The 25,886-nt window shown below is 43.7% G+C and overlaps 1 protein-coding gene across 4 annotated transcripts in view; it reads right to left on the bottom strand.

Annotated features, from left to right (window-relative positions):
* Positions 1–25,172, bottom strand: part of PCMTD1 (protein-L-isoaspartate (D-aspartate) O-methyltransferase domain containing 1) — a 63,955-nt gene extending 38,783 nt beyond the window's left edge. The window contains exons 1-2 of one of the 4 annotated variants that reach the window (XM_021089411.1): positions 24,902–25,049; positions 23,085–23,219 (exon numbers count right to left, since the gene is read on the bottom strand). The gene's annotated coding sequence lies outside the window, so the exon portion shown is untranslated. Of the gene's footprint in view, positions 1–565; positions 1,251–23,084; positions 23,220–24,901 lie in introns of those variants that run through there. The other 3 variants (XM_021089409.1, XM_021089412.1, XM_021089410.1) reach the window with 3 other exon arrangements.

The raw sequence follows: 25,886 nt of genomic DNA, 5'->3' as shown, positions 1-25,886 counted from the left end.
ACATAAATTCTGAAATGATAAAAGAGATCACCAATTTTGTTAACAACTTTAATAGTTTAAGCAACTACAATGAACATACAAGTATAATGAACTTCTTTAACAAGTCAAATCCAGAATCTCTGAATGGAAACATAAGTAACTTGATACAATAAGAATTTCAATACATAATACTGAATATACAATTTAAGCTTTATTCAATTATTTACCATAGATCAATTAATTTCTGGTTTAATCAATCAGGTGAAAGGGAAGGAGAGAAAAAAACAAGAGCTGTGATAGCCTTCTGGCAGGGCTGTACCTCAACTCCAAACTGGAGAGAAAAAACAAAGAGTTGTGATAGTCCTTATGACAGGGCCATACATCCACTCCCAACTTGAGGGACAGCAGTGAGCGAAGCACAGACCCCTGCCCAAGCTGCTCCCACACTGCTGGGGAGGCTGCTACGCCAGAGCCTGCCCCACTGGCTGTGCCCCTCCTGTCTTTTCCTATGGTCTCCTCACACTTCCTGAGCAGAGGAAATACTGTAAACCCACAACACATTCCTACGTGATTTACTCAAACTCACACAAATGCTGGCTCCAATGCCTTCCCCAACCCCAACCCCCCGGGGGGATGGGGAGGTGCTGCTCCTGGGACAGGTCCTGCAGTAAGTGCAATTCCAGCACGTAAAGAGGTTGTAATGGCATGGCCTCTGAGCACAGGTTGGCTTTGCACCTGGTACTCAAGAGTGTGGATATCTTCCCAAGACACTAGAGGTTGGGAGACAGTCTCCTCTGTCTCCAGTGTGGCACCTGCAAAGGATTTCATGAGAGTAATTCTGACTGTGTGGACAGTTAACAAAAGGCCCTACTGGAAATGCATCATTTACTAGTTTGAAAAATTATTTCTGCTCTGTTCTAGGGCTGAAGAGTGACCTGTCCCTTCTCAGATCCTTCTGAACTCTATTCAAAATGACCACAGCAAAAAAAACACACACAGACTTGTACTACACAGAAGCTCACACTCTTGGAGAGAGAGGAAAGAGGAAGAACTGAGCAAACAGGAACTACTACCACTTGCTATTACCTTTAGGTTCCCTCATGCAAAAGACAATAAGCCTAGAAGGAAGGCATCCATAGGTCTGCTTTCAAGGAGAGACCCCCGTAAAGGCACAGGAGCAAGATGTGGCAGCTGCTGGAGGAGCCCAAGCCACCCAAAGAGGACCTGGTTCCCAGGACCACGGCAAGCTTTCTCGAGGCCCTGAACTGTGCAACACAACAAAAGGGGTAAGGAAATTGCAGATTGAGGAAGCAGCTTGGATCCAAACAAAGAAAGCAGATGCTACCTGTAAGAAACTACACACAGCTGGGTCTTTTTCACTCCCGTAGGACCTGATCCTGCAGGCCAGTGAATTAAAAAAAAAAAAAAAAAAATGAACAAATTATAAATTGGTCAATTTCATAAGGCTCCTGAGTTCTGAGAGACCCATGAGACCACGCTAATTTAGAATCATCTGCTCTAGGCAACAGTCAAGTATTAACAGGGCAAAGTATATTTCCACTTTAGAAAGGACAATAGCTTTGTTTCAGATCTACTGCAACAGACTTGAGTCCAGGCACCCAGAAAGCTGGAAAAAACAACACCTTGTCAACAAGAAGTACACAACTGTGAAACCAGATCTCCCAGATTCCTTTCTCTACAGTCTGGTAGGAAAGACAACAGATCAGAAAAGAAAGCTGAAAGCTATGTAGAAGAGAGGGAGTCAAGAAAGGCTTCCTGGAATAGGAGGCACAGCTGCTGCAATGCATGTTTCTTGAACACGAAGGAGCTCACACATCCAGCATACAGGGTAACAATCTGGAGATAATAGTGAAGGTGTGGTGGCTCACAGTGCATGTTCCTTTTGTGAAGTGATAAGAAGCACAAGCTTCCACATGTTCAAAGCAGCTTATGAAGACTTGAAGCAAAAAGCTAAAAGCAGAAAGTACCTTTGTGTAAGACAATTCAATGCTGGCACAGTGTCTTCAAGTAATCTGGGAGCTGTGAATGCAGATGAAAGAATGCCACGGGAGTTCCCGTCATGGCACAGCGGAAATGAATCCAACTAGGAACCATGAGGTTGCGGGTTCAATTCCTGGCCTCGCTCAGTGGGTTAAGGATCCCGTGTTGCCATGAGCTGTGGTGTATGTCGAAGACGAGGCTCAGATCTGGTGTGGCTGTGGCATGGGTCGGCAGCAACAGTTCCGAATAGATCCCTAGCCTGGGAACCTCCATATGCCACGGGTACGGCCCTCAAAAGACAAAAGACAAAAAAAAAAAAAGGATGCCACAAAATTTTCCCCGAATTAACAGGGAAGACTATACCCAGGTACACATTTTTAAATTTTGATAAAAAATATATCCATATGGAAATAAAACAATACCATAAGCAAACGGTCTCCAGGGCCTGAATCTCACAAGAGGAAGATGCAGCCTGGGGTTCAGGCTACAAAGGAGTGACAGACTGCAATGCCAGGTGCAAATCCCAGTAGATTCAGCTGTGCTAGAAACTGTTATTAGAATTCTTAGTGTTTCTGCTAGTAAACTGGTTGCATAGGTTTTGAGTGGTATGCCCCAAGACTATTTTTCTCCACAAGCCCTGCTGTTTTGCAAAATACTAGGTGTTTTTCAAAGGGTAAAAAAATAAAATAAATAAACCTAGTACTTGACTTCAATACCCTTGACAAAATCTTAGAAGACCTCAAGGACCCCAGACCACATCTAGAAAACAGCTGGCCTAAACAATCACAAAAGAGCCACAGGGGTTACACAAGGGTGTTACGGGACACCCAGCCCAGACACGGTGGGGGTACGGGTGGGATGGAAGGATCCAAAGTTCCCTAGAGAAGATGAAGGCTTGGGAAGCACCGAGGGCAGAAGGAAGCAAAGGTGTTGAGGGCTGTAGAAAAGTTAAGGGCAATTTGCCTACTCAAGGCACTACAAACAGCACTGCAGAACTGAGCCCAGGGACAGAAAGCTGTGCTGGTGAGGCTACAAGAAGCAAGGATCCAGGTAACTAGCAGGCTAGGTGCACCGGGAGCCCGGTTCCTCCTGTGGACAGTGGGAGCCAGGGAAGGACCCTAGACATGAGAGGCACACTGTAGGATGAACTGTGATGGCTCATGTAATTTGAATTGTCACTTGGCCACACTGGGAGAGAGAGAGGGGAGAGGTCAACACTTCATCTGTAATACAAAGAAAAATTGCCTAAAACTAGTGGGTTGCAAAAGAGAAGAAGCCTCAGTCTGTAATGAGGAGGGGACTCACTATGTAATAGCTAAATGTCTTTAAGTTTCCTCTGGAGTCTGAGCCTCCTCGGGTGGAAAGAAGTGAAGCCGGGAACTGCTATGCTTTGCCTTCAAGGCTGGTAGTATCATTTAATTTTCTGAACTCTGTATGTACACTATATGAACAAAACTGACAAGGGGAAAATAAAGGAGATGTATGTATTTATTTAGACCAGACGAAGTACAAAAAAGATATGTGGAGAATAATTTCTTATGGAATAAATACACATTTAATAAATTAAGTTTACAACAGAAAAATCAAGGAAGAGATCATAATATAAACTAGAGCTTCCAAGATGTCATTTTATCACACACACTGTTCCAAGAAACAGAGTGAAAAATGAATGATATAAAGTCTATGTACACTTATAAATTAATTGCATAACATTCAGACTTGATTTAAATGTAGTAATGTGCATTTATAGAAAATCTGAAAACCAAGTAAAATAAATATAAAATTATTGATAATCCTAACCTCCAGAGCCACTGTTATTATTTACATTCTGTAACACAATATTGTTATTATACTGTATATGTTATTTCAGACTTTTGTCTAATATATGTTAAGCATTTATTCATGCCATCAAAAATTCTTCCAAAATCCAGAGATGTGCTATCCCACCAGACAGATGCACCAAGACGTAACACATCCCTGACCAGACCATGCGACTTTACTTTGATTATAATCAATGTACACAGGAGTTTTAAGTTAAATCCATAGTGACTATTTTGATAATTCAACAATAATCCGGAGTTCCCGTCGTGGCGCAGTGGTTAACGAATCTGACTAGGAACCATGAGGTTGCGGGTTCGGTCCCTGCCCTTGCTCAGTGGGTTAACGATCCGGCGTTGCCGTGAGCTGTGGTGTAGGTTGCAGACGCGGCTCGGATCCCGCGTTGCTGTGGCTCTGGCGTAGGCCGGTGGCTACAGCTCCGATTTGACCCCTAGCCTGGGAACCTCCATATGCCACGGGAGCGGCCCAAGAAATAGCAACAACAACAACAAAAGACAAAAAGACCAAAAAAAAAAAAAAAACAATCCCATAACTCGAAATACAATTCATTTTTTGTGAGTAAAGCAACAGTATTAAAAAGACATTACAGTATTAGGTCATGGAAAGTTGTTTGACATTTGTTAATTCTGAGATAATTCCATCTCAACCAAGGAAAGATGCCAAGCACAAGTCTAGCTTTGATCCATTGATAACTCAGTTGTATGGCTCGGGGCAACTCTCCAGAACACCAATTCCTCACCAGATTTCCAAGTCCCCCAGAGCTCAGATTTCCCTGCTGCTTTGGCACCACACTTGCACTGGAACATGGCTGAGTTTTAGTTATCTAGGAATGACTGTCCAGGCCTCAGCATTTATGTCACTGTAGTCACAAGTTTTTCTGCCCCACTCCCGCTATTTTCTCTAACACAGAAAAATGTAGGGGTGTTCAATTCCTGCATTAAACAATAAAAGTGTATTAAGGACTCCGAAAAAAAGAAAGGGTAAAGGCAGAACAGGACAAAGTGTCAGAACAAAGGCCTGAACAGCTTAAACATTTTCGTCCAAAAGGGAAGCCATGGCATTCACTCCATAACAACTTCACTCCTTGGCACCTTCTCTCCAGTATGTTTATGGTGGAGAAACAAAGCCCACGCTCACAGAAGCAGGTTCACCTGACATGATCTGCAAATGTTCTGAGAGCTGCTTGCTACTTTTTTGAAATCAGATATGTGACTTTAAAGTATTTGGTTGAGGGGAAGAACTGCATATTAAGGTGTCTTTCAGGCAGCTTAGGGCTGGTTTACGGAGGTTAGAGACCAGTCAAAGGAGGTGGGAAGCAGGCAGATGTCACCGAGTGGGAGAGAACTCACTGAATACAGACCCCTTCCCTGCCCTCCTGGCAACTGGGGGCCAGCAGCCCAGTGCCCCCAGTGCTCCTTTCTCCACAGAGGTGAGGAGCAAGCTGACCCAGCCCCGGGAGAAGGAGACTGACTGGCCATACACAGGAGATCACTTGCTGGAGGCCATGAACAAAGGCTCCTTCTCCCTCTACCCCTCCAGGACCTTATCATGGGGTCATGGACCAAGGCTGCTTTGAGTAGAGAGTCAACCACACAGGGGAAAACCGTTCTCAGTGATGACAAACAGATGCAATGAAATATAAATACTGAATTATGAAAGGCTAAGCTAAGGTTCCCTACTCCTGTGCCTGCAGCTTCCTGCATCCCTCCTACATGCCAGGCCTGGAGTCTGCTCCTCCCCGATCCCTATGAAGGGGCACTGACCTTATTTTACTGAGAACCAAGCTCAGAGACACTCAGAGCTGGCGAGGGCTGAGCCAAACTCAGATCTGTCTGTCAAGCCACGAAACCCTCCTGAAATGGAATAGCTGGCACAGGGGCTCCTACCCCCTCAACTCAGAAGTAAACTCTTGCATTCTCTGCGCCAAAAATATGTTCAATTCAGATCACCTTCCCTCTCTCTCAACCTCTCATTTCCCCTTTTTCTTCCCTTTTGTACTCTTGGTTCCAAAGAAAGGCTGGATTAGAGGGAAACGAGCATCTGCTGCCAATGACTGTACAGCCTCAGGCAAACTGCTTAGCCTGTGACCTTCAGTTTCTCTATCTATAAAATAGCAAAAGCAATAACCACATCATCAGTTTGTACAGTTTGCTGCATATAAAGCTAACATACACAAATCCAATAAATAGCTTTTCTTTCACTTCTGGGACAAAAAGGGCACATTCGAAACTTTCACTTTTAAACACGGAAGATCAAAAAGGGAAAACAAAAAAGCACCAGCTCTGAAATTTAGTGCAGTTATCACCTAGTGACCTCCTGAAGACAAAGTTATAGACAGAAGATATAAACCCTGAGGTTGGAGGTGTCAGGAAGAAAAGCAACAACTGATAAGCCGCTGTCTCAAAATATAATTCAAGACCGTCTCCTCCTGTAACCTTCTGGATTCACTACTACAAAAGAAAGTTTTTTTTCTGCAAGTGTCCACATCACAGAGGTTGATAGCTGCCAAACTTTAAGATGCCTATGTGCACAAAATAGTCTCTACCCCAGTGCTGCTGCCTATGTCTCCCTGCACCTTCCTCTCATCCCCCCACCTGGGAATGTGAACACATGAACTCAAAAAGACAAAAACAGCAGGTGGCGGCTACACCAGAGTTCAAGGTATAGGATGGAAAGTGATAGAGAAGGACAATTTTTTTTTAAAGGACAGATAAAAGCAACTCAATCTCATGTTATTCTTTTGAAAGTTACAGAACTTCATGTAGCTCCAAAACATCTCTCCTCTCCTTAAAGGTCTGAACATACAACTTCTTCAAACTATCACTGCGGTGAAAGCAGTGGTTCACCAAGCACAACCCTGTTTATAACATACACTACAACACCCTCAGTCCGTGTGCAAAGTTCCATGTATCTCTAACCTAACAAAACCAATCCTCAGAGAGTAACCTCCTCAGGTTTGAGGATTTTTGCTTAACATCTTTCAATTTTTCAAGAAATACCAAGAAATGCTATACTACAATCCTCAACACTTAAAAAAAATCATCACAGAAGCCACAGCCTGCAAGTTGTTTACCTCCTCTAACTCAGGAAAGTGAACCGGGACAGTGACATGGCAGCTGAGCTGTTTGATTTCAGTCCGCTAAGCGACAACATTCTCGGGGTGTAGTGAGATCAATGGGGAGGCGTGAGAGAAAAGCAAATATATTTTCAGCTCCTCTTGGGTTGGGCTTTCAAAGTGGGGCTTATTTTATTTGAAAAATTATGAATTCACACAGAACACTATTTGTATAAAAATAAAAGACCATTTCAAAGCAAAATTACACACACAACTTGGGTACCACAGGTTAGTTCAGACGATTTGTATCTGTTCCCTCCAGACTGCCAAAAAACAGCCCAGAAGTCTATGAGTTCACACCAAAGATATTCTTTCTATATATTCTCATACCATGTAACACAAAGCTTGGCCTTATCACACAATAGGAGTCTAAGCAAGTTGTTATCTTTCCTGGTTTTGTTTTTTTGTTTTTTTTTCCAACTGGGAGATGAAGTCACTAAATCCAATTATTGTGATTGACAACTTTAAAAACTTTCAAACAGTCTAAAATAAGATTCTTTACTCAACAAAGAATATAAACAGGTTAACTATAAAGTTTTTTGCATTATAGAATGACATCTTTCTCAAGTCCACGATGGTCACTTTATCTATGGTCAAATACTAAAGCTGTATAAGACAAAATACTTCATTATATAAATACCAACTCATAAAAATGTCATAAGTACGTTATAGTATTTACACAAGACAGGTGGTATGACCTGCACCATACAAGTGAAGAAAACCAATTGAGAAAGGGTAAATTGTTTCAGATCTCCCCAATAATTACAGGTATTTCAGTCTTATTCATAGATTTTATGTCAAGCACTACTGCTAATACATTATCAGAAAACAACAACCAGAAATATTAGGTCTGAGACTCTTGAGAAACGCACACATACACAAACCACACTGTTACTATAGCTTCACTGCATTTAGTGGGACAAATAATCCTACCCTTATTCTTACTTATGACCCAGGGACAATTTAAGAAGTTCTTTAAAATGAATTATCACCATAAGATTATCATAGTAATGCTCAGGCTCTGTGCTAGGAGGCTCTCCTTAAGTTCAAATGATTAACTTTTTATCAATGACAAGCTACAGAAAACACATATACAATATACATACACACTTCTGGTTTCTGAAGGCCGAGAAGACTGATAAGGACTGTTTTCATTCTTACTGGAAAAGGTGCAGATGTGCATTTCTATTTCTCACTGCTCTCCTGTCTATGAACAATGGTCTCCCCACCCACACTCAGGACACAACACGTCCACTCCCCCATGACCAGTGGGGACTCTGGCATCTCTGCTGCCAGTCCTCACCATCACCACCCACTGCCCCTCTGGGTCCTTGTTTTATTCTACAAGCAAGTCTTACATCTAATTTGCTCATCCCTCTTCTACTACGCTTGATCTTCAGCATGCCCAGTCCTCCAGCTAACTTTTTCTGTGAAAGGCCAGAGAGCAAGTTAGTTTAGGATCTGGAGACCATAGTTCCCATCACAAGTTCTGAACTCTGTGCTTGCAAAGCAAGAGCAGCGCAAACAATGTGTAAATCAGAGTGGCTGTGTTCCAGAAGTTTTATTCATGGCCACTGAAACTTGAATTATACATAATTCTCCCATCATAAAATATTACTCTTCTAGGTTTTTTTCCCCCCAACCACTTGAAAATGTAAACATTGTTCTTAGTCTGTAGGCTACACAGGTCAAGGTTAACCCATGGGCCTTAATTTGCTGACACTACCAGTACCACTTTCTTTTCAAATAGGTCCATGTGGGAAGGTTTCACTCACCGACTCCAGTTCCTCTCAACTCATCCTAACTTTCTGCCTCACTCCTCTTGCAAACTCCTGACCTTGGATGGCCCAAGAATCTACCAGCAGGCTGCCACAGAGCAAGAGGGTTCTCCATTCTCTAGCACCAGGCTCCTCTGTGAAACACCTCTGTGAACATCTTTCCCCACTACTCCAGAGCAGCTTTCTGGCAAATTCAATCAAGAGAGCACCACAGCAACGTCTCTGCCATCCAATGAGCCACCATCCTCTCCACAGGGCTTGGATCTCAGCCAGGGGCAGGCCTTTCCCTTGAGAGCTCAATCATAACCCTGGGGTAGTGGCTGCTCTTCCCACCATTTCTATATCCTTTTGAGCTCTCCTTACTCACTAGCTCACCCTGTTAGAGCTAATAAGTCTTCACACTAAACGTTCCCTGTTCAAATTACTGTGTGGGTTCTCTTTCCTGTTAGACCAAACTTTCTTTTGTATCTTTCTTTATTTGTTTCTTTCCTATCTTTCCTATTTGATACAAACCTGAAAACCAGGAAGACTACATTCAGATAATCCAGGAGTGAAGAACCTAGAGCCAATAAAATGAACTGAGAATAGCTGATACTGTGCCAGCCAAAACATCCACTCCCATGGATCTGACTTAAACTGCTATACCCTACAACACTGCCCCACCACCGCAACCATCCCCCACTCCCCTTTCTTTAAAACTTCTAAGTATTTGAATGCATTTTATCCTAGTTTCTTGGCAAAAACACGTCACCAGCTTTTCTGTGCTATGAGAGCCTTCCATCCTGATCACAGAGGAAAGTTAGATGACCAACTGTTAGGACAACAGCTGTCAATTTTGCCATCTTAAAGTTCCTACTCAGGAGATCTTCCACTGAGTCAAACTTTCAAGGCAGAAGAATGCCTGGTGGCCTCATCTACTAGGCGTCAGCTTAGCTTGAGTTTGTTAACCGAAGTGAAACCTCTTTCTGGTACCCTTCTTTCTCCTGTTCAGCTTGTAATAATTATTAGCACACCTGGAAAAGGACAAAATAAAACCAATGAAAAGCTCATTAAAGTTCATGTAGGCCAGCTAAAAATAGAGATCCACAAAGAAATGAACAGGGACACAGTAAGGCCAAATTCTTGAAACAAAAATGCTAGAGATAAGCAAAGGTTACTTTTTCTTTTTCTTTTTTTTTTTTTTTTTCCTGTTTTTTTCAGGGCCACACTAGTGGCATATGGAGGTTCCCAGGCTAGGGGTCGAATCAGAGCTGTTGCCACCGGCCTTTGCCACAGCCACAGCAATGTCAGATCCAAGCCGCATCTGTGACCTACACCAAGCTCATGCCAACACCAGATCCTCAACCCACTGAGCGAGGCCAGGGATCAAACCCCGAAACCTCATGGTTCCTAGTCGGATTCGTTAACCACCGAGCCATGAGGGTAACTCCAAGGTTATTTTTTCTTGTTAACGACATTCCAAATTGAAAGAAGACAAGACCACCAGAAAACATTTGATGGAATTCATCTTCTCTTGTGTATAATGCATGGTCACATTAAGTCAGCTCAAAGTCCTCTGAAACATTAAGAAGTATACCACAGACTTTAAAGACCCTGAAACTCAATTTGAAGTACTATCTGGAAACACTGCAACAACTAAAACCATGAATGTTTTGGTTTGGTTATTTTTAAGGGATGTGATCATTCTTTTCTTATAAAAGAAAATGCATACCCAGGGAGTTCCCATTGTAGCTCAGCAGTAACAAACCCAACTAGGATCCATGGGACATGGGTTTGATCCTTGGCCCTGCTTGGTGGGTTAAGGATCCGGCGTTGCCGTGAGCTGCGGTGTAAGTCAGATGCAGCTCAGATCCTGCGTTGCTGTGGCTATGGTGTAGACTGGCAGTTGTAGCTCCAATTCGACTCCTAGGCTGGGAACTTTCATATGCTGCGGGTGCAGCCCTGAAAAGACAAAAAAAAAAAAAAAAAAAAAAAAAAAGTATGCACAGTCCTAACCCTTGAACAGTATCACAAAAAACCTTTAGCATTCCTAATCATTACACCATTGGGGGAAATTGTACCTAAGCTTAAAACTACTTAGGGCTCAAATCTGCTTAATTCCTGACCTTACTTTTAGAACAGTAGGAAGCCACTAAGGGGATTCGTCCTGAGTGCTCACAAAGATTCAGTTCAGCATGAGTAAGATCCTATACGTGAGAGGTAGAATCTTTTCTCAGTCACCAGTAATTGTTGGAATATTTGCCAAATTATCCAAATGTTAGTATGTGATCCCAGGTTGGCCTCAAGAGGGAGCATCCTTTCAAATACAAACTGGCCAGCAGGTAGCACTTTCTGCATTTCAGTTTTGGCCTAGAATCAAGATCCCTTCCAGCTGTGGCTCAGATCCCAGCTGTGGCCTAGGTTGCAGCTGTGGCTCAGATTCCATCCCTAGCCCAGAAACTTCCATATGCTGCTGGTGCAGCCAAAGGAAGAAAAAATAAATGGAAAGACACATTAACCAAAAGAATGTTAAGACAATAAGGAGCAGGACTTGATTTTAATAATGCTCCACACAACAGAAACCACTAACAGACATAAAAGGAAGCAAGCAGACACTGACTTTTACAAATAAGCTTCAGGCTAACAGCGGGGGAAAAAGGCCCTAGAAACAACGATATTTATGAAGGTCTGAACTCCAAGCCTTTACCTTACAACTGGCCATTAACCTATCAATTATACCTCAGTTTTAAGAATCAGATAAAATAGTGTACCCAGTCAAATTTAGAAAAATTGGTTTTATCTGGCACCACTGAGGGTTTAAAATAAAAAAAAAAAAAAAAAAGAATGTTTTTTTGTTTTTAAGATCACACCCACGACATACGGAAGTCTCCAGGCCAGGGGTCGAGTCAAAATTGTAGCTGTCAGCCTACAACAAAGCCACAGCCAACTTCAACCTACACCACAGCTCACAGCAACACCAGATCCTTAACCCAATGAACAAGGCCAGGGGTCAAACCCACAGCCTCATGGATACTAGTCGGGTTTGTTACCGCTGCACCACCAGGGGAACTCCCAAAGAATGTTAAAAGATAACTAAAAGATCTCTAAATTTCAAAGATTAAAATAAATTAACGAAAGTCTTCCTACAGTTGTGATAGTTCCACAGTCTTAGTATAATTCAACATCTCTTGATGGTTCCATATCATTATGAAAAACACTGGTGATAATGGTATATCAGGAACACCTCAGGGGCCAAGGGGTACAGTACAAACACTCCATAACTTAGGAGTTCTGTCTTCCCCTTCCACTGCATTAATTTCTCATTTCTTATTTTTTTTAATTTCTTATTGTTGACGAGGTGACTCACATATGCTTTGTTTTACATGCAATTCTGTGGGATCTGACTGCTGTCCTGGCTACCTGGCAACTCCAAAGCTTTTTCCCTTTTACTCCTGACTCCACACACAAAGTCCTGATGGCTAAACTGCTCCAAGTCTGGTCTACAGCTTCCTTTTTTTTTTTTTTTTTTTTTTTTTTTGCTTTTTAGGGCCACATCCAAGTCCTATGGAAGTTCCCAAGGCTAGGGGTTGAATCAGAGCTGCAGCCGCCAGCGTATGCCTCAGCCACAGCAACGCGGGATGCGAGCTGTTTCTGTGACCTATACCAGAGCTCATGCAACACCAGATCCTTAACCCACTAAGCGAGGCCAGGGATTGAACCCGAGTCCTCACAGAAACCAGTCAGATTCGTTTCCACTGAGCAATAATGGGAACTCTTGGTCTCTAGTTTCAATGGACACACTGCTGTTGAGTCCCTTCCTCTACCAAGTGATGGCTGATCTCAGCATCTTTCAAAAGTAGTGTCTGACTCATAAAATATTACTACCTATATTACTATTATTAGTGCAACTGTCTTTAGTTGAACACTTACCACATATAAAAAGCTTTGGCATTCAGAGTTCCCACTGTGGCACAGCAGAAACAAATCCAACTAGGAACCATAAGGTTGAGGGTTCAATTCCTGGCCTCGCTCAGTTAAAGGTCCCATGTTGCTGTGAGCTGTGGCATGGGTCACAGACATGGCTCGGATCTGGCATTGCTGCAGCTGTGGTGTAGGCCAGCAGCTGTATCTCTGACTGGACCCGTAGCCTGGGAACCTTCATAATGCTGCAGGTGCAGCCCTAAAAAAGGGCAAAAAAAAAAAAAAAAAGCTTTGGCATTTCTACTCAAACTCACTTTATCTTAACAAAACTCTGTGAAATAGTATTAATTCCAAGGAAGAGGATTCCTAACTTACTTAGGAGGCAGAACTGGCTTGACTTCTGGGTCTATCTCCTACCAAGCCCTCTGTCCTGAAAGACTGCAGATCATCTCACAGAAGCACAGATTCAGTCACGCTGAGTCTTGGTTCAGGCACCTCACAGTGGGACGAATGATACTCACCAAACAAGATATTCTTTCACAAGACTGCTGTAAAGATGAATTACATTTACCAAAGTGTGAAAATGTTAAACCACCAAGATCTTAGCGTCTCATACTGTACACTTCCAGAAAGCATCACTCCCACAAGCAGTGTGAGCCTTCCTGAGGCAGCATAGGGAATGGCAATCCTACTGTATTCTATGTGAGCAGGACCTCCTAGAGCTGCACAGATATCCACTGTATGTGCATATGCAGGTGTGTACCCATATATGTATAAAACACACTAGCTAGGCACAATAAAACCAGAAATTATTAAAATAAACAGTGACAACTGAACAAGTCCTTAACAAAAAAAAGCTAACAGAAAGCCTTCTTGCAATAAATAAATAAGGCTGCTCAACTACTGTGAGACCAGTGATTTCCCTCCCTGACCAAACCAATTTCATAAAGTTACAATACAGATATTTATATAAATCACTGTAGAAAGACAATCTTTTTTCCATTTCTAATTTCTCTGATTCATAAAAAAATTACGGTTCAAATCACTATTTGCAGGGGGAAAAGTCCATTAAACCATTAAATGGTTTAGAAGTATCTGAAGTAATTCTTTCACAATGGACTTTACAATACATGTTAAATCACTATAGACCACTATAGACCACTGCCAGTTTTCTTAAAACTAAAATTGTGGTAACTACCTTAATGTGTTCCAAAATTTGATCTAACATTTGAGAGTATCAAGGTGACCAAGAACTTAAAAATCTACTCATCAAGAGACTACAATGACAACATGAGACTGAGAGTGTAGGACTTAGTAGAGAAGTCACAGGGAGAAAACATGCTACCGTTCTAAACAGTGTAAAAGTCATTTTGTGATGGCTAAGATCCAGTATTTTCAAGAAGGAATACAAAAATACAATGACACATAGTCAGAAAAGAAGTTCTGACCATTAATTCAGGAGCAGCAGTAGAGGTGGATACTAGCCCGTCCATCACTGACACACCTGGCCATGCATGTGTACAAACTACTTAACATGCATGTTAAGTCGAGGCCCTGCCACAGCCCTGGTCACCTGGCAAAGCATCCAGGTCTGAGAAACTACAAGCTCTCATATTTTCCAGGCTTCTATCACCAAATATAGGCCTTATATGGCAGCAAGATTTATAAAGCTGGACTCTCCTTGTTGGTGTTCTCATTAATACAGAAATCTCTCAGAATTCAACAGAGGATACACAAGCCCGGGTGACTACAGTTCTGATAATCTGCTTCTTTTTAATCCATATTTTCTAGTCTTTCTACAATGAATTCTTACTGCTTTTATATGTGGCAGGGTCTGGGATGAACAAAAACAAACTTTTTACTTTTTATTTCTATAATGGCCAGCAAAATGTGTGCAGGTGACCAAAAGAGAATCAGAAGTGTTCGGAAAGAGTGCAAATGAACCACAATGAACCAAAAACACAAATTGTGTGGACCTAGGCAGCATGTACAGTTCCAGCATAAAAAGAAATGACATATCTATCAAACACCTAAAGACTTAAGTATTTGATGCCATCAGAAAAACACTCAAATCCTGTATTTAGAATAGAATGACTGGAAATATAACAATTCACTATTCATCACTATTCACTAAGCCATATCTACTATGTTTATATTAAAAAACAAACAAAAACACTGCTTGGGAAACCTTAATTGACTTGTTAGAGTAACCAGATAGACAAGCTACAGAACCTTAGCAACTGTTTGTTGTTACACTTTACACAATAATAGCCTGTATTTATAGCACACCGGTCTAAAGGAGTCAAAGAGCATTTACCTTGTATCCCATCATTGTCTTATTCACTTGCTATTCCACACAATTCTGACTATCATTATTCTTACTGTTTACTTGCTATTCAATAGGACTCTGACTCACACTTTTAAGATACATGAATGTTATTGCTGTTTATACATAAAATCTGAAAGGATTCATACCACACTGTTAAAAAGCCACTATTATTACCCAATCAACCCACGAGGAACAGATGTGGATGGGGGAGGTTTGCTGAAGGAGGATTTTATTTGTTTTTTGTTTTGGTTTTTAGGGCCCTAAGTTCACAGGCTAGTGGTTGAATGGGGGTGCAGCTGCCAGCCTATGCCACAGCAACACACCACACCAACACGGGATCCAAGTCGTGTCTGTGACCTACACCATAGCTCACAGCAACTCAGGATACTTAACCCACTGATCGAGGCCAGGGATCGAATCCGAATTCTCATGGACAGTAGTCGGGTTCGTTACCACTGAGCCACAAGAGGAACTCCTGAAGGAGGAATTTTTAACCTCATTTATTTCAGTAGTTTAAATCTTATCTCTGAAAATACAATACTACTACAATTTTTTTTGGGGGGGGGGTCTTTTTAGGGCCAGACCCTCGGCATATGGAGGTTCCCAGGGTAGGGGCAGAATCAGAGCTACAGCTGCCATCCTGCACTACAGCTCATGGCAATACTGGATCCTCAACCCACTGAGCAAGGCCAGGGATCGAACCCACGTCCTCATGAATCCTAGTAGGGTTCGTTACTGCTGAGCCACAAAGGGAACTCCGAATACTGCTACAATTTAAAGCATTAACAACCTCATAAAATATACTGTATTGATGGCCATGACATTTCCTTCTCATTCATTCCCTGAAAAGAATTCCTACATTAAACATACTATTAGAGGCCACTGTCTGAGAGACAAGTTTTCAGACATCAAGAATGACTTCTAAGCACAGAACTCCCAAACGCACACAGAGCCCCCAGAGCAGACACTGGTCTTGGGAGCTGCTGCCAGCCACCAGCACCATCCCCATTCGTGCCAGTGGACTGCCAGCCACGGACTCCAGGAAGCACCTTCCATGATCCCATCCTTCCCTCCCCTCACTCACCATTACCATCGAGCCAAAAAAGGAACCCACTGCATTCCCCACCAGGAAATACCCTCTTCAGCTTTCAAACTTTATTTTTCCCTAAAGAGAAGGATCTTATTTCTTTTTATTCTTTTTATCTTTTATCTATTTCCCTCCCTTCAGTTATCTCAATGGCTTTAACAGAAAAAAAAAAAATGGAAACAATCTAAATATCAATCAGCAGGGGATGTGCTTAAATACATGATATACAATCTATATATGCAGCAATATATAGCAGATAATTTGAGACTGCAAAAAAAATTTTTTAAAGAATGAAGAAACTCGCGAAATTCCCGTCGTGGCTCAGCAATTAACAAATCCAACTAGGAACCATGAGGTTGCGGGTTCGATCCCTGGCCTTGCTCAGTGGGTTAAGGATCCGGCATTGCCGTGAGCTGTGGTGTAGGTTGCAGACTCGGCTCGGATCCCATGTTGCTGTGGCTCTGGTCTAGGCTGGTGGCTACAGTTCTGATTCGACCCCTAGCCTGGGAACCTCTATATGCTGCGGGAGCAGCCCAAGAAATGCCAAAAAGACAAAAAAATAAATAAAAAAAAATAAAGAATAAAGAAACTCTTTATCTACTAATATGGAATTATTACACATACAGCGAGTGAAAACTCCAAGTGAGGAGTTCCCATTGTGGTGCAGTGGAAAGGAATCTGGCTAGTATCCATGAGGATGCAGGTTCAATCCCTGGCCTTGCTCAATGGGTTAAGGATCCAGCGTTGCCATGAGCTGTGGTGTAGGTCGCAGATGTGGCTTGGATCCCATGTTGCTGTGGCTATAGTGTATGCCGGCAGTGGCAGCTCCTATTCGACCCCTAGCCTGGGAACTTCCATATGCCTCAGATGCAGCCCTAAAAAAAGAAAACTGAGTGAAACTGTTTCCAATATACCTCGTCATTACATAACTGGAAAAAAAATGGGTGGTCAGAGTTTCTGTTGTGGCTCAGAGGAAACCAATCTGACTAGGATCCATGAAGATGCAGGTTCAATCCCTGGCCTCACTCAGTGGGTCGAGGATATGGTGTTGCGCTGAGCTGTACTGTAGGTCACAGACATGGCTCAGACCCCGCTGTTGCTGTGGCTCTGACTCAACCTCTAGCCGTGGAACTTCCACATGCCACAGGTGCAGCCCTAAAAAGCAAAAAAAAAAAAAAAAAAAAGGAAAGAAAAGGAGTCAAATTTACTTGTATACAAATAAACTGTTTCTTTTCTATCAGAGATGACTAGCTACCTCTGTGGGGAGAATGGGACGATCAGGGAGTCATTTCCAGTCTATAAAACTTTTTATACCACTTAAACTTTGAACTATGTGACTATAGTACCTATTTTCAAAATCAATTATTTTAAATTTGTTTAATAAATGAAAACTTGCTTTTATCATCAGAGAACTATTTCTGACTACTTTAATACCTTCAAGTAGACTGACAAATTGATTAGTGTGAGAATCGATCTCACTCCTTTAGAGTCATGCATTTACTGTTCCAAAAAATGAAACCCCAAATGTCTCCCCCATCACCATCACAAGATAGCCTCCATTCTCACTCCTAATAGAAAGTATTTTTATTTAATAAAGCAAAAATTAACTACTAAGTAGCCAAACTGTATCCTACCTCTGCGTGGTAACCATTAACCTTGAGAGATGTGAAATAGTACGAAATCTCACAAGAATTCTTTAGGAAGCAAAAAGTGAAGTTCCCGTTGTGGTGCAACAGAAACGAATCTGACTAGGAACCATGAGGTTTCGGGTTCGATCCCTGGCCTCATTTGGTGGGTTAGGGATCCAGCATTGCCATGAGCTGTGGCGTAGGTCACAGATGTGGCTCAGATCCCATGCTGCTGTGGCTGTGGTATAGGCCAGCAGCTGCAGCTCCAAGCTATAAAACCTTAGCCTGGAAACCTCCATATGCCACAGGTGCAGCCCTAAAAAGACAAAAAGACAAAAAATAAAAATAAAATTTAAAAAAGGAAGCAAAAAGTTATGTACCATCGGAGTTCCCATCATGGTGCAGCAGAAATGAATCCAACTAGGAACCATGAAGTTTCGGGTTCAATCCCTGGCCTCGCCCAAGGATCCGGCGTTGCCGTGAGCTGTGGTATAGGTTGCAGAGGGCTCGGATCTGGCGTTACTACAGCTGTGGTGTAGGCTGGCAGCTACAGCTCCGATTAGAACCTTATCCTGGAACCTCCATATGACGAGGGTGTGGCCCTAAAAAGACAAAAAGACAAAAAAAAAAAAAAAAAGTTATGTATAATCTATATGAGGGCAGTTCATTCAACCAAAATGTTAGAGCTTCCTGGTATCACCAAAAGGAATAAAGCAACACTGCAGTATAGGTACAGCTTTATCCTTGCCAAACCAAGAAGCACAGAGAAAGCTGTGAGGCCAGAGAGCTTAGAACAATACTGTAGTGTATCTGAAAACATGTCTAAGTCAAAAGCATGGAAAAGGATCCAACCGTTGATCTTAAGAATACACACACATGTTCATATCTGTCAATAACTCAGACATATGCATATAGAAAAACAGAACTCGGAGTTCCCGGTTTTGGTTCATCGGAAACAAATCACACTAGTATCCATGAGGATGTGGGTTGGATCCCTGGCCTCACTCAGTGGGTTAAGGATCCAGCGTTGCTATGTGCTGTGGCGTGGGTTGCACACACAGCTGGAATCCTGAGCTGCTGTGGCTGTGGTATAGGCCAGCAGCCATAGCTCGGATTTGACCCCTAGCCTGAGAACTTCCATACACCACAGCTGGCCAAAAAAGCAAAAAAAAAGAAGAAAAAAGAAACAGACAAAAACCAAATTTTAAAAAATAAACTTATAATTACCTAGCAATCAATATGAAAACTGAAATCATTTGATAGCCTACAACAAGAAAATATGGTTTTATTACATACACACAACTAAAAACTTCAATAAACTATTTTATGTCTTCTACCAACTAAAATCATTTACTACTTAAATTGTCATTAAGAAGGCAGATCACCAGAGATTATTTTCATATTTGTTCACAGCATTTCCTAAGCATCTACTGGGAGATACAAGGGGTAAGACCTGGTTTCTGCTTTCAAGCGCTTTATAATCCAATTACAACTGTTGAGAGTATCAGAAACAAACTCCAAGCAGGAAAGAAGGAGGGTGAAAACCTGTATGAATGAGAGGAGCCTCACCACCAGCTAGGCCAGAGGGGCCCTAGGGAAATACAGCACATCAGCTGGAGTTCCACATGCAAATCTTCAGAAGGCAGAGGTGGGAAAGGGAGAAATTCAAAACAGAAATGCATACAAATCCAAATGTCTGAATAAACAAAAAACAAATCTGAGAAGGGGTGCCGGTGCCATGTAATGCAGTGTTGATAGGTAGCACTGAGGACCAGGGATTTATTCCAGAGTCGATCAGGAGCCACTCAGTGGACCTACAAAGGTCAGGAACACAGACCTGGAAAACAAGCTTGGGATTCAAACTCCAGTTCTTCTACCAACTAGCAACTCCTTCAGGCCCCTGAAGCCTTGCTTTCTTCATCTGTAAAGTAGTGTTTACAACATAAATCTATTACAAGGACTAGAAGAGACAAAGCACACAGCACAGGGGCTGACTAAGTTTGGGGCTTTTCTGTTTTGTTTGCTTCTGCAGGCAGGGAAAAGTCATGATCAGGGCTGCATTTAGGACAATTAATCTGATAGCAGCATGCATGATGGATGGCAAAATGGAGAGATGAGGGATGTCTCCACTGATGGCAACTGCAGCAAAGGGATTAAAAGTACTTCACTGCTGAGAAAATGAAGACACAGGGGAATCAGGAACCTCACACAGTAAAGCAACAAACTATTTCTGAGAAAAGGAAGAGTGAAGAATCAAAGGCATTCTTTGATTTTGAGCCTAGACGACTAAGAATATGTTGGAGTCATTAATATATAAACAAGTAAAATAAGAATTAAATTTGCAAAGAAAAAAGTTCAATTCTAAATCTATTTGATTGACGATAACAAAAATGACAGCCACTTAAAAAATCTATCAAGGAAAACAACAAAAGGGAAGTCTGAAGATGTAGAAAGAAAATGAAGGTGATGCAGAACTGGAGCCTCAGCAAAGAGGGAATGAACAGTAGGAACCAGGGGCCTGTGAGGACCTGGAAGGAGAAAAGTCAGTTCTAGGAAGGGAGATGAGAACTCAATCTTGGGAAATACTTGTACTTTAAGAGGTGAGATGAGAAAATAAAGGCCACAGGGCAAGGAGTCTGAGGTGCTGGCCTGTAGGAGTAACAGAGAAGACAAAGACCTCACAGCTCTTCAGATGCTCACTGTACTTTAGATTATAAACTGAACTGACTTATGATAATGTGTTATTAGAGGTTTATGAGAGGCTGCACATTACTGAAGTGTTAATTATTCCAATTCAACCCCCAGCAGGACACAGCTAACACAGGATAATAATTATAATTAGATTTTTTTTCAGTATCACAAAGCTCAAGGAACCCTATCTTTTAAGTTCTCATCTTCCTTGACCTCTATGCATACATGTGACTCTGAGGACCCCCTTCACCTGTCCACTCTTGACAGCCAACTCTCAGGTATTGTCCCTCTATTTTGGCTTCTCTTTCATCTTAACTAGTTTCTCCCTAGAAACAGGTCCTTTGGGCAATTCCACAATTGCCCAAGTTGTGCCCAAGTGTAAGTTGTTCTATACTTAGCTTTTAAATCCCAACTGGATTTTAAACCTAGATCATATTTAATACTTTTGTTATCATTCGAAGGATCTAAATATTTACCAGTTTCTGGCTACTCATGAACAGATGCCCTCCAAAAGGATTTTCAGGCTTAACTGGATAATAAACTCTGTATTCCTTCTCATCAGCCATAATATCTCTTACTAATTTTTGAGAATTTGCTCACTAGGCACTGGATACCTTGTCCTCCAACAGCTGAAAGTTTTAATACATTCTAAAGACATCTTTCTAGTGCTGAATTTTTTTGTGTCCCACAACTATAAAACCCACCCGTACCCAGGCTAACCTGTCCAAGAGATAAATGATGACAAATATTGCCATTTAAATGTGAATCTAATGGGAGCTCCTGTTGTGGCATAGCAGAAACAAATCCAACAAGGAACCATGAGGTGGCAGGTTCAATCCCTGGCCTTGCTCAGAGGGTTAAGGATCCGGCATTGCTGTGAGCTGTGGTGTAGGTCAAAGTCTCAGCTTGGATCTGGTGTTGCTGTGGCTGTGGTGTAGGCCATCAGCTGTAGCTGCGATTAGACCCCTAACCTGGGAACCTCCATATGCCGAGAGTGCAACCCTAAAAAGCAAATAAAAAAAAAAAAAAAGTGACTCTAATTACCATCCTTAACAACTGCCAAGAAAAAAAGTTCAGGGGGAGTTCCCATTGTGGTGCAGTGGTTAACAAATCCGACTAGGAACCATGAAGTTGCGGGTTCGATCCCTGGCCTCGATCAGTGGGGTTAAGGTTCTGGCATTGCCGTGAGCTGTGGTGTAGGTCAAAGTCTCAGCTTGGATCTGGTGTTGCTATGGCTGTGGCATAGGCCAGCGGCTACAGCTCCAATTCGACCCCTAGCCTGGGAACCTCCATATGCCGCAGGAACGGCCCAAGAAAAGGCAAAAAGACCAAAAAAAAGAATAAAAGTTCAAATGTTTTTCTATACATGGATTCCTATCAAACACATACTACAATTGATCATACTTTAATTCCAGTATCTGCCGTATTTCTTTAAACCACACAGTTGTCACATCTGTTGGAAAACCAAAATGGATTAATACACCATAATATTATGACATATACTCTATTAAATTATCTGTCATGATGCGTTTTTAGGAGACCAAAATAAATATGCAATTTTTAATCTTCTTAGGGTCCTCTTTGTATTCTTTTCATCAGTTTGGTTTTCAATAGTATAACCGAGTTCATAAAAATACTACTAAATGAAATGAAACAGTCTGTAAGAAATAAAATCAGGAGTTCCCATCGTGGCGCAGCAAAAACAAATCCAACTAGGAACCATGATGTTGCTGATTTGATCCCTGGCCTCACTCAGTGGGTAAAGGATGCAGCATTGCCATGAGCTGTGGTGTAGATGGCAGACGGGGCTCAGATCCTGTGTCATTGCTGTGGCTGTGGTGCAGGACCACAGCCATAGCTCCAACTTGACCTCTAGCCTGGGAACCTCCATATGCCTCGGGTTCGGCCCTAAAAAGCCAAAAAAAAAAAGAAAAAGAAAGAAAGGAAGAAAACCATTTGTAAGAGCTATAATTTACTATAATATCCAAATTGACCATGGTATCAAGCAGTGACTAAAGTTAACACAATCCCCCATCTTCTTGGTTAATGGCATCATCTCAAAGAATTGAGTATTTTAATAATACATTCAGAAACCTCATCTAAAAAGAGTGTCACACTATCCTTTATTTTTCAGTGCATGCAATTATATTCATATCTGTTACTTTGCAGGAACATTTCCAAGCCGAAAAGGAGAAGGGAATTCTAAGATCACTAATTTTGTAGAGTAATTTACATTAACGAGGGGCAGCACAGCAGAGCACAAAGCAGGCTCTTGGATTAAGCACACCTGAGTCTAAGGTAACCCCCACCAAAAATGCAAAAAGGTATTAATCTCCATTTAAAAACCCATGTCACCTATGTTGTGAGGAACACCTAAGAAAAAGCATTGTTACCAGTGGCGACAACTAAAATGCCATGGATGTTTTTGACTTCTCAACACAGTTCCCCAAATAATAAAATGCCACACAACTGGGCCTGAGATTTCAGGTTCTGCATTGTTTGTGATTACCTCACTCAGCTGTCTTCCCTGGAAGCTAGCACCAACATGAACACACAGCACATTTTTAATAAATACAGGTCAATGATTAAATCAGCAAGGCCTCCAGCTCTTCTGCACTCAAAAATATCAAATGTAACAGAGATTTCCTAGCTTTGTCCTATTGGATAATAAGCAGTTAGCATCATCTTACCACTTAATGGTTCATTTCCTATGGTTTACTATCAAAACACTTTTTACCTGTCTGAAATACAAATTCTGTGGGCTACTGTTTTCAACTTTAACTCTTCTTCATGCACAGGCCATCTCACATTTGAGGGACTTGATTTGTTTTCAGCTGACCATATGGAATTTAAGTTTACTCTGAAAAATGCACTTAAAAAAACAAATAATAAACTATTTTAGCAATCTGCTTTACAAAGTCATCCAAGCCTCATGTAAGCTACCATGAAGCTCTGTGTAAACATATTACTCAACTTCCTAATATGTAAGTATCGCCAACTGGCCTTAGACATTCTGAACATTTTACCAACGTTATGTTTCCGTGTTAGTTTGTAGACCCTATTAAAAGCTATTTAAGGGAGTTCCCACTGTGGCTCATGGTAAGGAACCATCCATGAGGACACGGGTTTGACCCCTGGCTTCGTTCAGTGTGTTAAGAATCTGGAGTCACTGTGAGCTGTGGTGTAGGTCCCAGAAGCAGCGTGGATGTGGCAGTGGAGGTTGGGGCAGCTGAGGCTCTGATTCTACCCCTAGCCTGGAACTTCCATATGCCATGGGTGTGGCTCTAAAAAGACAAATAAATAAATAAATGCTATTTAAAAGTCAAAAGATCATAGAAATATTGAAGACGATGTTCAGCAATAAAATATAGCTCTGCGGTTTTTAAAAAGAATGAGACGTAATAAAACGGACAAATATCCGTGAGTATTGTTGGCCAATAAAAACTATATGCTATACATGATCCCAATTTTGCTTTTAAAATATACTTATAACATGCACAGAAATATCCTTCATGGCCTAACACCACACTTTAATACTGGTTAGCCAGGGTAGTAAGATGGGATGAAATGGGGCGGGGAGAGAGGGGGAGCAAACTGCATTGCTGGGCTGCTGCTTAGTTTTTTCTTAAAGAGCCATGTAATACTTTGTGCAAAAATAAAAAATAAACTGGGAGAAAAAAAAAACTGTTGGTAAAACCGTACTTTCTCCTCTATACCCCAATTTTTCTAGTATGTAATTTCAAAAATATACTCAGGACCTCTCAATTTTAAAAAGAGGACAGGCGAAAACACAGCACTGGACGGAGGCGGGGAAGCCTCATATTAGCAAAATCACCCCTGGGTCCTGTCTACGCCGGCGTTTGAAGCCCCAAGAAGGCCCGCCCGCCCTTAAACAGCAGGAAACGCTCCGACAGAAACACCGAAAGTGAGCAAACGCCAGCGCCGCGCCAGCCCCTGAAACCCCGCCAGGCGCCGCGCCGAGGCTCCCGGGCCGACGTGGGCCGGGCTCCTCCTCCAGCCGCAAACAACAACAAAGTCACAGGGCGAGGGCAGGCCAGAGCCCCAGCGCCGCCCCTCTACCCCCAGCAGCCCAGGACCCGACTTCCTCCAGACCCCCGGTTCTCCTGACCTCCCAGCCCCCTCTACGCCCCTGGACCGCCGGCCCAGACCCCCAGCCCCTCGACCCCTTAGACGCCCTCGCCCCCAGACTCCCTCGACTCCGGCCCCCCAGCCGCCAGGCCCAAACCCCCCGTCCCCTCGACCCCTTGGAGCCCGCCCCCCGGCTCCCAGACTCCCCCCGACCCCCTCGACACCCCCCCCCCAGCCGCCAGGCCCAGACGCCCCCAGTCCCCTCGACCTCTGGCCCCCTCAACCCCCCTCAGACACCGGGCCCGGATCCCTCCGACACCTTGGACCCCCCAGACCCCCGCCCCCTCAGCCGCCCAGCCCGACCTCTGGGCCCCCCAGCCCCGCGACCCCCGCGACCCTCTCCGGCCCCTGGGACCCCGACCTCTCGGCCCGGCCCCTGCCCCAACCCGCGGGCGGCGGCGTTACCTGCGGCGAGGCGGTCTGCCGGCCCTCCGCGGCGGGCGCAGGTGAGGCGCTGGGACTTGGCGGGCTCCGCCGCAGCCGGCGCCGCCGCCGCCACAACAACACGTCCTCCTCCTCCGCCGCCGCCGCCGCCACCGCCGCCACCGCAGGGGGGAGGGGCGGGGCCCGGACGCGGGCTGAGGAAGCCCGAGCGCCGCGGCCTCGGAGCCGTCGGAGACCGGGCATGCGCGGACGGCGGCGGGTGCGTGGGTCGCGCGCGAGGACGCCGAAGTCAACAAGGCCAGGGGCCGCCCCATCCGGCTCCGCCCCTTGGGGCGCCCCGCCCCCAGGCCCAAACAACGCGAGGTCTTGACGCGGCCCGGGGTCCTGAGGCCGCGAGAGACTCCGCGAGAGCAGGCTCTCCGCTCCCGCAGCCGCGGGTGTGGATGATCGAATAGCCTTCCTGGTTTGTTGTGTTCGCGTTCGCCACGGAGCCGAGGCCTGTCCCCGGCCTTGAGCGGCTCTGCCGGCGTGTGGGCGCCTGTCTGTCGGTCAGCGCGGGCCACTCATTCCTCGACCGGCGGCGGGCCCGGGAGCCGAGCCCGGGGTTGCCGCGCCGGGTGCACGTCCAAGCGTTGGGCCTGTGGTTTCTTGGGCTGCGGTTTGCAGACGAGCTCAAGTGAGGCGGCCTAGCTGGCGAGCTGCCTCCGGTGAACGCGTTGGCTAGAAAGCCCGGGGCGCTGTTTCCCACCAAGCTGACTGTGTGCAGAAGTGGTTAAATCACATGCTCTTCACGAAGAACCTGCAAGCAGGGTCAGGGCTGACATCGCCAGGGAAGAGCTTGCAAACCAGAGCAAAACTGCTAAGGTTGTCTGCGGTCCAGGTCAGCGATTTTATTTGCACCAAATGGAATATGAATGCAAATCAGGTGGACGTTCAACTCTGAGCTGCAGAATTTCTCCATGGGCCATCGCCCTTGGTCCTTGGGTTCCTTGCCCCCCCCCCCCCC

The sequence above is a fragment of the Sus scrofa genome, chromosome 4 (assembly GCF_000003025.6).
Source record: "Sus scrofa isolate TJ Tabasco breed Duroc chromosome 4, Sscrofa11.1, whole genome shotgun sequence".
NCBI lineage: Eukaryota > Metazoa > Chordata > Mammalia > Artiodactyla > Suidae > Sus > Sus scrofa.
The sequence above is the reverse complement of the archived record's forward strand: the minus strand, read 5'-3'. Positions and strand labels throughout refer to the sequence as shown.